The following is a 13,002-nucleotide window of genomic DNA, read 5'->3' on the forward strand; positions in this document are numbered from 1 at the left end:
CCTACATGCATATCTCCTAAATAGTCATTTGATTATTTTTAAGAGGGCGGTATAGGCTACTAGAGTCAATGAAAATTATTTTTAACCGACTTCAAAAAAGGAGTATGTTCTCAATTCGACGCGTATGGTTTGTTTTAATGTTTGTTGAACATCCTCATAACTTAGTCTTAGTAGTTAATCAATTTAATTTTTTTTTGTTTGAAATAGTATACTTCCAGATGGGTCCCATTATATAATCATAAAAATTGGATTAGTAAATTTGTATAGTAAATTTGTGTGTTCTCTGCATGTGTGTAACTTCACACATGCAGAGAATTAAGAAAATTCTCTGGCAATTTTCCTTATGATGTTTTTCCTTCACCGTTTGAGATACGTTATATATTTAATTTCTTGAAATGCACAAAACTGAAAAGTTGGAGGTGCATGCCCCGGACCGGATTCGAACCCACACCCTCCGGAAAGGAAGGCAGAGGTCGTATCCACAGGGCTATCACGGCTCATACTGTATACCGATGATATATGACTGTATATAATATAATATAATATAATATATAAGACGATAGTATAGACCATGACCTTCAATAGGATTAAGACTCCTTTCGCTATATAACTCAGCAGCAAGATTCCAAATCATAAACCAAGATAACTCTGTCAGTGTGTAGGCTTGGATTGATGTGCCAAATGAATTTTATTTGATTGCATTCGAAGTGATCTGAGACGAGTAGGTACGCCGAGGTCGCGGGATGTATTCTCGGTCGAGTCAGCGTAAGCTCCATTAATATTAAAGGTCAAATCAAATTGCAATATTTCATGTAAAGTGGTTTGTTAAAATAGGTACGCAAGGATTGTTTTACTTTTTGATTTAGAATTATTATGTCATATATTTGTTTAAACATCGATTCATATTAAATTAGTACTTTAGTTTTGATTTTTTTTAATAAAAAATTGATTGGTACACATTGTCAAACCAAACAGTTCAACAGTTAGTGAAAAATTATCACATAAAAATTACGAACACTTCAAGGACATGCAAGGAATACATCCAACTTGATGTCCAAAATGAAAATTCGTTAATTTAAAGTAGGCATAATTTACAAGACTTTACCATCGGTTCGGTATACAGGTTCAGCTGAGAAGAGCCGGCAATAAATTCAACAGTTGCCCATTTAAAATAATCATTCTTATTAGATAATCATTATCATTTTCTACATTTTGTGGGAAGATGAAATGTTTATGAAACGTCAATAAACTTAAAAGTTGCTCATTTAAAATCATCATTCTTCACAATACTAATTATCATTTCATAAGACTTCTTTGTACTTTTGATGTAAAGATGATATTACGCTGAGCCACCAATAAACTAAAAGGTTGATCTTTTATAATTATCATTCTAGATATTCATCATCATTTCATATTGTAAAGATGAAATTGCACCGTATACTATACCCGTCAGAACAGAATTTAACGGCTGCAACTCAGCTAAAACTACAGCCAATCCATATGAATAAACAATAAAAGAAGGGTTGTCCAACCCAAAATACAGTAATCGGCTTATAACTAACCGAATCAATAAAACTAATTAGAACATACATCATGAATTAGGTTACAGTATAATTTGGCGCCGTGATTGTCCGTCACAGTCAAGGTGATCACAGTCGAGTCACACGCCAAGCTTTATTGTTTGCGGTTGAGTTCATTTGTCACCAGGATCCATACGAATCAGGATCAATTTGAAAATATTTTCAAACTAACATTAAATTTTTTTTAATAATAACCGATTTTTTAAAAAAATATGATCATTGTTCTGATTTAGCCACAGTAAGTCATAAATGCTTTTGAAGTGGGTACAACAATATTCAACATGTGGGGATCGAATCCAAGATTAGTGTTATGTCTGGCACCCTTACTGTGAAGCTATTTAATGCGAAAGTCTGTTTTTAAAATATCTTAGCCGCTTAACCAATTTTCATGAAATTAATTCTGTATTCCACTTATTTATTATAGACGAATTTGATTTGATTAAATTTTATTAATATTGTAGTTATTATAATAATTATTTGCCCCAGGACCGCCTTCAAAACGATCAGCCTATATGTATATCCAGACCTTCTTCGTCTATGAAACTGAAAGTTAGCCCTACCACAAACTAATAGGTTTTGCGAGTTGTCGGGTTTCAAAGTCCTTCAATAAGTTTTATTAGAAATAATAAGATGTTATGTTGATGATTGACAAACAACGAATTCCACACAAAATCGGGCGTGCGCTTTGCCTTAACCCTTAACTATAGTAGTGAAAAATAATCACACTTATATCGTCCTGGGTCCACGGGTCCCATTACTATGTATATCGTTATTTGAATCATGCTCTTTTATCGTTTTGTTAATTTATATTATTTTAATCAGCCGTTATTTAAATCGTGATTTCGAAAAATAATCATATCTAATAGTAAAACACAATGAAAAACCGCCATGGACCCACGACTACAGTTAAGGGTTAATAAAATAAACAAAAAATATATATACCTATATAAAAAACAAAGTAAAATATCATACAGATAGATCGCACCAACTTACCCTCCCGATCACGTAAGCATTACCATACGTCTAACATTATTTTCCAAAAAATTTGAATAAACTCAATATTGTCACCCGAGTTTATTGCCAACACTTTAGGGTTTCCCGTTTCGGCCATCTGTATGTAGATTGTGGGTGATGCGCGTGTGCCATGATTGACAGGACAATATGCCAGATGCTAATGCAGAGGGCGCCCCGCACTGTATACCCATTTCGCAGGTATTTTGTTGTCGGTAGGGTATTTATTTTATTGCTGGTAACTTCTTATTTAAAAGGTATCCTGCGCGACATTTACATAAATTATTAGATGGTGCGAACGACTTGGTTATCAATTTTAAACTCTATTTTTATAATATGTATATAACGGGAGTCACGTGATCAACCATTTACGGTCTTATAGATTTAGACAGTAAATAATTAAATGTCAATTACATGAAAACCTGATACTAATATTATCACAATAATTAACGTAGATTTACTAGCCCGCGAATTTGTCAGTCCTTAGAGCTTCTTCATCCGACCCTGACAAAAATCCGTTAACGCACTTCTACTAACTATAATGGTAAGCGTTCACAGATCTGCATCATACGTATCGGACGCATCGCATCATACTGATTTTTAATTTCACGGTAGGTAAAGTCCGTCCACTGAAATCCGTACGATGCGAATACATGCATAAAAACTTTAAATAGTTTAAAAAACTAAAAAACACGTTGTTGGCACGCACTAAAAATTACTAATATTGAATTTAAGTCACGTGACTATTTTTTTCGTCTTTCTGGCAGCAGACCCTTTTATTTGATATCCATATCATGTGGGTGGATTTCAAATAGCCAGTCCGCCATCTTGGGGAGGCCGCCATATTGGATTTGTTAGCTAGTCATGTATTGTATTACACGACTGCAGGGAGAGACCCTGCAGTCGTTCTTTCATTTCTGAAGATCGTGGTCCTGGTACGATCTCAACCTCCTGCGGGTCCACGTTTTCCACCGGCTTCTGTTGGTGGCCATTACTAGCGTGTAGAAATTCGTCTTTTTATCATCTTTTAGCTGATCAGCCCATCGTTTGGTTAATAACAGTTTAGCCAGGAAATTATTAGTCAACTAACTTGCAATATATTTTTCAACGTACTAAATTTATATAAAAAAAATCATCCAGATTTTTGAGGTCCGTTTCTAATGCAGATTCTTCTACTATATAGTGAAATACGTGCCAAAATTAAATGTGACCAATATTAAAGATTCCCTACAAGTAATCCATGATCTTAAAAAAAATGTGTGCATTTTAAGAAATTAAATATCACGTGTCTCAATCGGTGAAGGAAAACATCGTGAGGAAACCTGCATACCAGAGAATTATCTTCATTCTCTGCGTGTGTGAAGTCTGCCAATCCGCATTGGGCCAGCGTGGTGGACTATTGGCCTAACCCCTCTCATTCTGAGAGGAGACTCGAGCTCAGCAGTGAGCCGAATATGGGTTGATGACGACGAATCCATGATCAGGGTATCAAACCCTAGGCCTCTCTAAGTTGATTCTGGCTCTTTGCCTATTGAGGCTTTTTGAAAAGTTACTGATAAACAGTACGCTATGTATTCCGATCAGAAAGCACAATATATTAAAGCAGATGTACAGGCACCATCCAACCACTTGTGACAGCCATAAATACGAGTACAACATTGTTTTATAGCTACACACAGTGGCATGCACTTCATAGATGCAAAAATACACATGTGCTTACCCTTCTTGAACACTTTGTGCCCGTCTCTGACTACTCTATTGTGTTTGAAAAAAAAATAATTTTGAGTTAACTTTAAAAAAAACAACCTTTACAACATTTACAACATAACCTTTCATTAACATATATGTAATAAACTTAATAAATATAAATTTGTTTTAAATAGACTACGTAAAACTACATCTTTTGAAATAATGAAAATGGTTTATTTTGCAAATGTGGAATCGATATTAAGATATGGTGTAATATCATGGGGTAATTCATGTGAATTAGAAAGAGCCTTCATTGCACAAAAAAAGTGTATTCGTGCGATATTTGGATGTCTCCCTACTGATTCATGTAGGCCTCTATTTAAAAAAATGGAAGAACTCTGCCTTGCCTGTATATATTTCAATTAGCGCTTTTTGTTATATCTAATATGAATCTGTTTATGAAGGCACAGGACCAAAGCAATAGAAACTTAAGACATCCCCAAAAATTAGTCTTGGGCAGATTTCCCAGAACTGCAACATACTTAAAAAGTTGCCATTGTATGGGTATTAAAATATTTAATTCGTTGCCCGAAAACATGAAATTATTGCCCTATAAAAAATTTAAACCCGCACTTAGAAAGTGGCTCATTAATTATGGATTTTATTCAACTAGAGATTTTTTAAATTATAAAAGCAAATAAAAAACTATGTATTGTGACATTTTTAATATTTCAATTTTTTTGTTTGTTTGTATTTATTAATTATGTTTATCCTATGACATTGTAAAGATTATTATTATATTATTAATTATTATTATTTGACATAAGTACTCGTACCTGCACAGATTGTAATTTTTTACTTGTTCTAATTTTTATTTTTTGATTAATCATCTGCTATTGAATTCATTTTTTTTATATTTTGTTAATAGTATTTGTAATATAAACTGTTGTATGCCAGAAATAGCTGAATACATTAGAATGTATGTGTTCTCAGCAAAATAAATGAATAAATGAAATGAATAACAAGAACTTATTCAAATCAACACACTTCGCAGAGACATCTTGTATATTTTCACAAAAATCAGTTCAGTTATTTGGTTTTATCAAACTAACTAAATAAATCCATCATCATTTGATGACTAAAAACTGTGATAAATTTTTAGAGGCTTCTTGGCAGTATTGAACTGGGACCTAAGTGAAAAAACAGTGCTGCATACTTTTTTTTGTATAGGAATTAAGAATGTGGCAAAATGCTGAGTTGGGGCCTTTTTCTAGGTTATGCCACATGTTGCAAGGCGTTCTTCTTTTATTGCTCTAGCTATAAGAATTTAGAATTTAATATTGTAATGTGTGGCACTACCTAAAAATAAAGATATTTCTTTCTTTCTTTTTTTACTCTGAAACATACAAATAAAACAACTAATGCAAATGTTTTTTTGTACCTAATGTGTATATAGTTTTGTACCCATTCCACTTTACACGACGTAATCTTATTTGAATTTAAATAAAGATTACATCGTATAAAGGTAAATAAGGTATTATTTTTATAGGTAGTTGAGTATTGTAAAGGCTGCGTAAGAGTAGTGGAGGGCACTTGGCTACTGTTCGATGATTTAGACTTGCAGCTATTATAGTCGAGTTCTATTTGACGAATTCCAAATGAATATCTTGTGATGATGAATCAATATCTTGTGAAGTATAGTTATTCGATATCTCTGAAATATCATCATCATCATTATCAACCCATATTCGGCTCACTGTTGAGCTCGAGTCTCTTCTTAGAATGAGAGGGGTTAGGCCAATAGTCCACCACGCTGCCCCAATGGGGATTGTCAGACTTCAAATACCAGAGAATTAAGAAAATTCTCTGGTATGCAGGTTTCCTCACGATGTTTTTCCTTCACCGTTTGTGACACGTGATATTTAATTTCTTAAAAGGCACACAACTGAAAAGTTGAAGGTGCATGTATTATTTAAAAAAAAATTATTTTATTTAAAAAAAGGTATTCGATCAGCTTCTATAAGGTCTGCGATAAGTTATCAACCTACTGATGGTAAGCAAAGAGAAAGACATTAAGTAGTAGACAAAATGTTCTGTAATCCAAATCCAAGTTGTACAAGCAATTAATACTCAAACAAGAACGTGAAAATGATCTGCGAAACGTCGGAAATTTAATATACTGGCACTGATATGAGGCACCGAAGATATACAACCATAAGATTACTTTCAGGAAACCAACATAAACCTTCATTAAAATAATATTCTTTTTAGGTCTCAGTTGAAATTACTCACTGCTCATGGGCTTCCCTCTTACAACGGCCATCAAAAAAGCAAATGGGACTAAGTAGAAGGAATTTCTGAAGAAAGTAAGATCAGTGCAGTTAAGTATTGAAGAAAATATAGATAAGATATTCTTTTTCTCTGTGGTTGTAGTAGGGACGTGTAAGCAAAGGCGCATTTTTGTGTGAAGCAGAACGGGTGTCAGCAATTAAGAAATATATTTTTAATTTATATTCTCCATTTTTGTAGAAATTTGTGCAAACTTTAGCCAGAAACTAACAATAGAAGTTTCTGTTCTTGAATATTGTCGATAAAAAATGTCCTGTCAACTCACCTTGGATCAACTGTATACCGATTACAGTGTGCAAAATTTTATTATAATCGGCTGAACTATCAAACCACTAGTTTGATAGTTCAACGAGAACCTACGAGTTGTTGGCTTATTTTCAGACAGATAACTTGATGTGATTTTTTTTAATTGAGAATAGGTTTAGCAAAGCTGAAAGTTCTAGTTTTGTTATATCAATGGGCGGGCGTTGGAAATTTAATATACTGGTATTTGCCTCAAAAGTGGAACTTTACCAATGTTTGCGCAGTAAGCCGAGAAGCAGTGCACTTTATGAGCTAAAGGGGAAGACAAACAGACAAACACGCTGCTACTGGGTGTTTGGTACTAATCGCAGCTCGGTAAATACCTTCGTATTCTAAATTTAGGTTTCTGTTGTATGCTTCTTATTTAATCATTCTTGGAATTTTAATGTGACTTGTATGAATTTTAAGACCTTATTTTATTTGTTTCATTACCAAAAAGGGAAGGTTTGTTGTTCATTTGCTATAAAGGGATCTATTAAACGACCTTTGCTAAATAACTTTTGCTAGACAACAATCGAAACACCTTTCACACATTAGAAATTCACATCACCTTTTAAACCTTGAGCTCACTATCTTGGTGGAGCACGGATTTATATTTATCTAGATACCACAAGTTATCCGCTCACCCGAAATATTTGAGCCAAGTGTATTTGCAGTATTTAAATGGCGTCTTTGCGTCTGATATTCTTCAACTCTTAATGCATGAAATATTTGCTATTTATTCTAGCTAAAAACGAAAACAGCTTCAATTTTACTCTAAAAGAGTAAATAAAACCAAGAAATATCCCAACAGTAACACGCCAAGTTTAGGTAGTTCAAAGTTGGGGCCAGTTAGATTTTAATATTATTTTATTTATGACTAATTTCACAAACTAAATAACCTAATTTCAATAGTTTTACTTACGTCATTTATCTTTAGCTATGTGCTAGGAGTGATAATAGTCCAATGGGAGAGTATCAAACAGAAGCACTCGCAAGTTGAAATATTATGAATTTCACAACTATGAAGCACTTCCTCAAATAGCGGACGAACGAGCGGCGTCTAGTTGAATATAGGTCTGAGCCGTAGAGCCTATAGCATCGTCTCAATGAGTCACTTGATTAATTTACTTTTGTTCGAACTAATCTCATTCAGACGCAATTAGGGCGTGGGCGGGCTTATGAAACGTGATCCCGAACGTAAGATGAGTCATTGCGCGGATCTGCGCTGAGATTAGTATCAAACGAGGGTTTCCCTACTTTCTTCTGCTTATAGGACAGTGGTAGAGTTATAGAAGCATCTATAATAGCCTATTATAATAGCCTACAAAGTTAAAATTCAATTTCTCAGTCCAAGACGAAAATTTTCGATGTGATGACCTACGGAATGAGACTTAGTCGCAAATTGTGGGTCTCATAATTAGGCTCAGAGTCATTAAATGGGCGACGGAGCAAGTTATGCACAGAGTGTCTCTGCGTGAATGAATCAGGAATGAGGATATTTGTAGAAGAACTAAGGTCATCTACATTTTATAGCTCAGCGAGTCACAAGCTTAATTGTCAATGAGCGGGTCACGTAGTTGAAAAGCCAAAGGATGTTGGGGGTTCTAAGGCGTTAGGATGACGGCAAAATACAATGTTTGTCTTTATATTTCTGTCTGTTTTTATGTAGATCTGTGGTCACCCTATCATAACACCTAATGCTGATAAATTATAAATATTTTTCAACCGCCCATCAGCCATTAACAAGTGATATCTAATAGCAATTGTCATAATATTTGTGCAATCAATTACAATAGTACTTTTAAGTAGGGCTTCATTCATGCGGCATTGGAACAACTGCCTCAATAGCATAACAGTTGATTTTTAACAGTATATTAAATTTAAATTTATAATAAATAAAAAAATATATAAGAAATACACACCATAATAGTTACCTAGTTCGGAATAAAAATTTGTTCATCTGACCTTAAGTTCTTGGTCAGATGAACAATTTTTTAGCATAATAGTTGATTTTTAACAGTATATTAAATTTATAATAAATAAAAATATATATAAGAAATACACACCATAATAGTTACCTAGTTCGAAATAAAAATTTGTTCATCTGACCAAGAACCTTAAGTTCTTGGTCAGACGAACAATTTTTTTTTCTATTTGAAAGGCTCTTTTCTGAAAAATTTCAGGATAAAGTCTAAGTTACTAAATCGTGACAAGTAAACAAAGAGCCGCCAGCATCCAGTGATACCATCAGTATGATTTGGGCAAAATAATCTAGATAACATTTAATATGATGATAAGTGACTGATTGAGCTAGTAATCCTAATATTTGACGGCCTCCGTGGCACAGTGATGTGCGCGGTGGATTTACAAGACGGAGGTCCTTGGTTCGATCCACAGGTGAGCCTATTGAGATTTTCTTAATTGGTCCAGGTCTGGCTGGTGGGAGGCTTTGGCCGTGGCTAGTTACTACCCTACCGACAAAGACGTACCGCCCAGCGATTTAGCGTTCCGGTACGATGTCGTGTAGAAGCCGAAAGGCGTGTGGATTTTCATCCTCTTCCTTACAAGTTCGCCCGCTTCCATCTTAGATTGCATCATCACTTACCATCAGGTGAGATTGTATTATTGATTGTCAAGGGCTAACTTATAAAAAAAATCCTATTTATTATTTTATAATTACTATAAATTCTAGTATCGTTTAACGTATTATTTTACGATTTTTACATCAGTTCACACATTTCGTAGTGTCTTAAAACTAAACGTGGGACTGAAGGAGGAGGCCCAGTCTGCATTGTTATCACGCGTCGCTCAAGGCTCTGATCATTGAATTAGTGAATGTGTGACTCATTTGAACCAAAGGTTAAGTTCACATGCATTTGATACAATATCATTTATGTGGAGCCGATGCTTATTGTTTTGGGTACGGAATTAGATATAAACATTTTAGGCGCCTAGTATTATATGTATTTACAACTAGCAGACGCCCCGCGGTTTCACTTGCATAAACCTCTATCCTAAGAAAATACGGGGATAAAATAAAACCTAGTATCATCATCATTAACAGACGATGGACGTCCACTGCTGGACATCTCTTTCATGGACCTCCATGATCTCGAACCGCCAGCATTCAGCGCCTCCCTGCAACCCGCTTGATGTCTTCGGTCCATCTAGTGGAGAGTCGATCACCACTGCGGTTTCCGTATAATGAAATTTAACCTATGAAACTCACATATAACGTGGCTTTCGATTGTTAACATTTTTTAAAATAGATTGAGTAGATCCAGAAATTACCCCCTACAACCAGTAGACGCCCCGCGGTTTCAGCCGTGTGGTCTTCGTTCCCCTCGGAATACAGGGAATAACCTAGCCTTTGACACACACAACTAACTTTGCTTTCCATTGATCAAAAAGTTCCATAATCGGTTTAGTGGATCACGCAGATTATCCTCTTCAACCTCACAAATTTTACCTTTTTATAATATTAGTATAAATAGTTTAAAGAAGGTTCGGTAATACCTCAATTAACTAAATTACGATAGTGCTTTATTAGACTAGAACTAGCATGCGTGCTACTGATTATGAAACTAAAATTTAAAGAAAGCATACAGGTGATCATGATGAAGAAAGACTTTTAGCCAAGGATACCGAAAAGCTATTGGCTTTCTTGCACGATGCTGGATAAAAACCACAAACGTACTTCTATGCCAATACATCGTACATTTTTTAACTATAAAGACGAGTACTTGGCTGCAATCATACCTAATCAAACGATGATGCTGCCTACGGTGGAAAACGCTTACCTAGAAGATAAATTCTTCGAATTAGACTCTCTCTGATCTGAGACTTAAATATCAAATTAAAAAAAAACTTTCCATAGAAATTGAATAATATTTTGTCCAGTCTTTATTCAAACAACACTCTGATCTCGCAAACATAGGATGTTAATATTCTAGAACACATTAAGCTTTCGGTACTTACCGTTTGGAGAATATTTGTTGATCCATTAACGTGCTCCCATATCGACTGGTATGTAAACGAAACTCGATATACATGAACTCTTTATAGGTGAAGAGGTGACGGCTAGATTTATCATCGCTAAGTAAAATATTAAGCTTCTAAAGGATCATCGTACCCTTGCATAATTATTTTTTTTTTAAACTATTTTTGATTATACAAATCTACGAATTGACTTTAATTGTTTCGAAATATTATTCATTCTCTCCCAAGAAATGCAACACTAATATGGGTAATAATGGCGGATTGATGACGATTTCAATGCAGTAGTCGATTTGACGTTTGCTGTCAATTGTCATGTCATAGTTGCTCTATGGGCGCCATCTTGATATAAACCAAAAACCTGGGTTTTAATTTTATTTATTTCTGTTTATTTAGTTAGATTTATTCACTTATTTAGATTTTAATAAAATCCTTGTATTTTTTTTTAATTTTAATACTGGGTACAAGAGTGGAAATGACCATCAAAGGTTGTCACTTAAAAAGAAGTTTAATAAGTTGAACTGAAACGCTCATTACTACCAGTAAGCACCATAGCTGTGTTTCAGTATACGTTGTTAAGGCTTAGTTAAGTGGAAGTAACGGAGACATAGAAGCGTTGTAGATACCTGAAAGTTGTGTCATAAGTTTTTTACGCCAATATTGCAAGCATATCTATTAAAACAATACGATAATTACCGAAAAAAGCATTGCGGTTATTTTTAATAAGCAGTCAATGATTGCGGAAATTATTACGCGCGAGCGTTGTTAAAGCATTTTATTGTTGCACGTCTACTAGTAGGGGAAGTACGTACAAAATGACATATAGTTTTGGTTTTGGGTCATAACTCTTTAATGGTAAATCACAGCGCATTCATATTTGCACACCAGTAATCTTAGGTTTCATATCTTTGATTTATAATAGATACTTAAAAGATAAACAAAGTAGAAAAAATAATAATTTTAAATTTAACAGAGATCAACGAAATCCATTTTGTCCATATGCTATGGACAAAATGGCATACCACATACGGACTAAATGACATACACGGCAAAAGTTTTAAAATTATAAGCAAAGCTCGCAAATGAACCGCTTGGTTCGTTTAGAAACGTCCGCGCAAGAAGCGTGGGCCCAATGCGAACATTTTAAACACCGCAACCAGTCTTCTCCAGGTTTTGATCGTGAATAAAGATCGTTGCAATATATGCATGCGCAATCTTCTTCGTCATCTTGAGTGTAATTTGGACAATTTTCTTCTTCGCTGTCTTCATGGAATATGGTTTTGGTAACCTTTCGTTTTATCTTCTCTGAAGGAGCTTTAGGCTCATTTTTAGCCTTAATTTCGTTCATATTTGGAGTGGAAGTCAAAACTAAAGATGTTTGGTGTTTCTTTGGCTTACGTTTGCCTTGGCCACTTACGTAAAGTCCTTTTGGGACAGGAGATAAAACTTCAATAGGCACTGCTAAAGTATGAGATGAGGGATGTAATTCATTACCAATAGATGGGCAATTTTCATTTGCAGCAGGTATAATAAGGTCTTGACCAGTGTTTGCTGTTAAATTATCAGTTGTTTCAGTAGAGTCGGTTGTTTGAACGGTTGTGTCGTTATTGTCAGGTGTAACGGCGCGGATTATATGTTGCGTTCCAGGAAGTGACATTAAATTGTCTAGCTGTTGTGTGGAGGGTCCTGCTATGGGAACTGGAATAGGACCTATTTGCTGATGAAATTGCATATTGGTGGTGTCTGCCAGTGCAGGTATGTTTGTAGTCTCTGCTGGTTCATACATATAATCGGGAAATATTTCAGGATTTAGAGGCCAAATTCCAGTGCTCTTAAATCCGTTACAACCATTTTGCACTGTAGCTGCCTTACCATAAGCTTCTTTGAACAGACCAGCAATTTGAAATTGTGTAACAACACGCCCTGGGTGTTGTTTAAGCCATTTGGATGTTTCTTGGTTGAAATATGTCTTCAAAGGCGCGAAAAATGAGACATCCCAAGGCTGGAGACGATGAGTGCAATGTGGAGGTAGACACAAAATAATAATGCCGTTTTGTTTCGCATATTCTAAAGTTTCAAGCCCTTTGTGGCT

The sequence above is a fragment of the Bicyclus anynana genome, chromosome 15 (genome assembly GCF_947172395.1).
Source record: "Bicyclus anynana chromosome 15, ilBicAnyn1.1, whole genome shotgun sequence".
Taxonomy (NCBI): domain Eukaryota; kingdom Metazoa; phylum Arthropoda; class Insecta; order Lepidoptera; family Nymphalidae; genus Bicyclus; species Bicyclus anynana.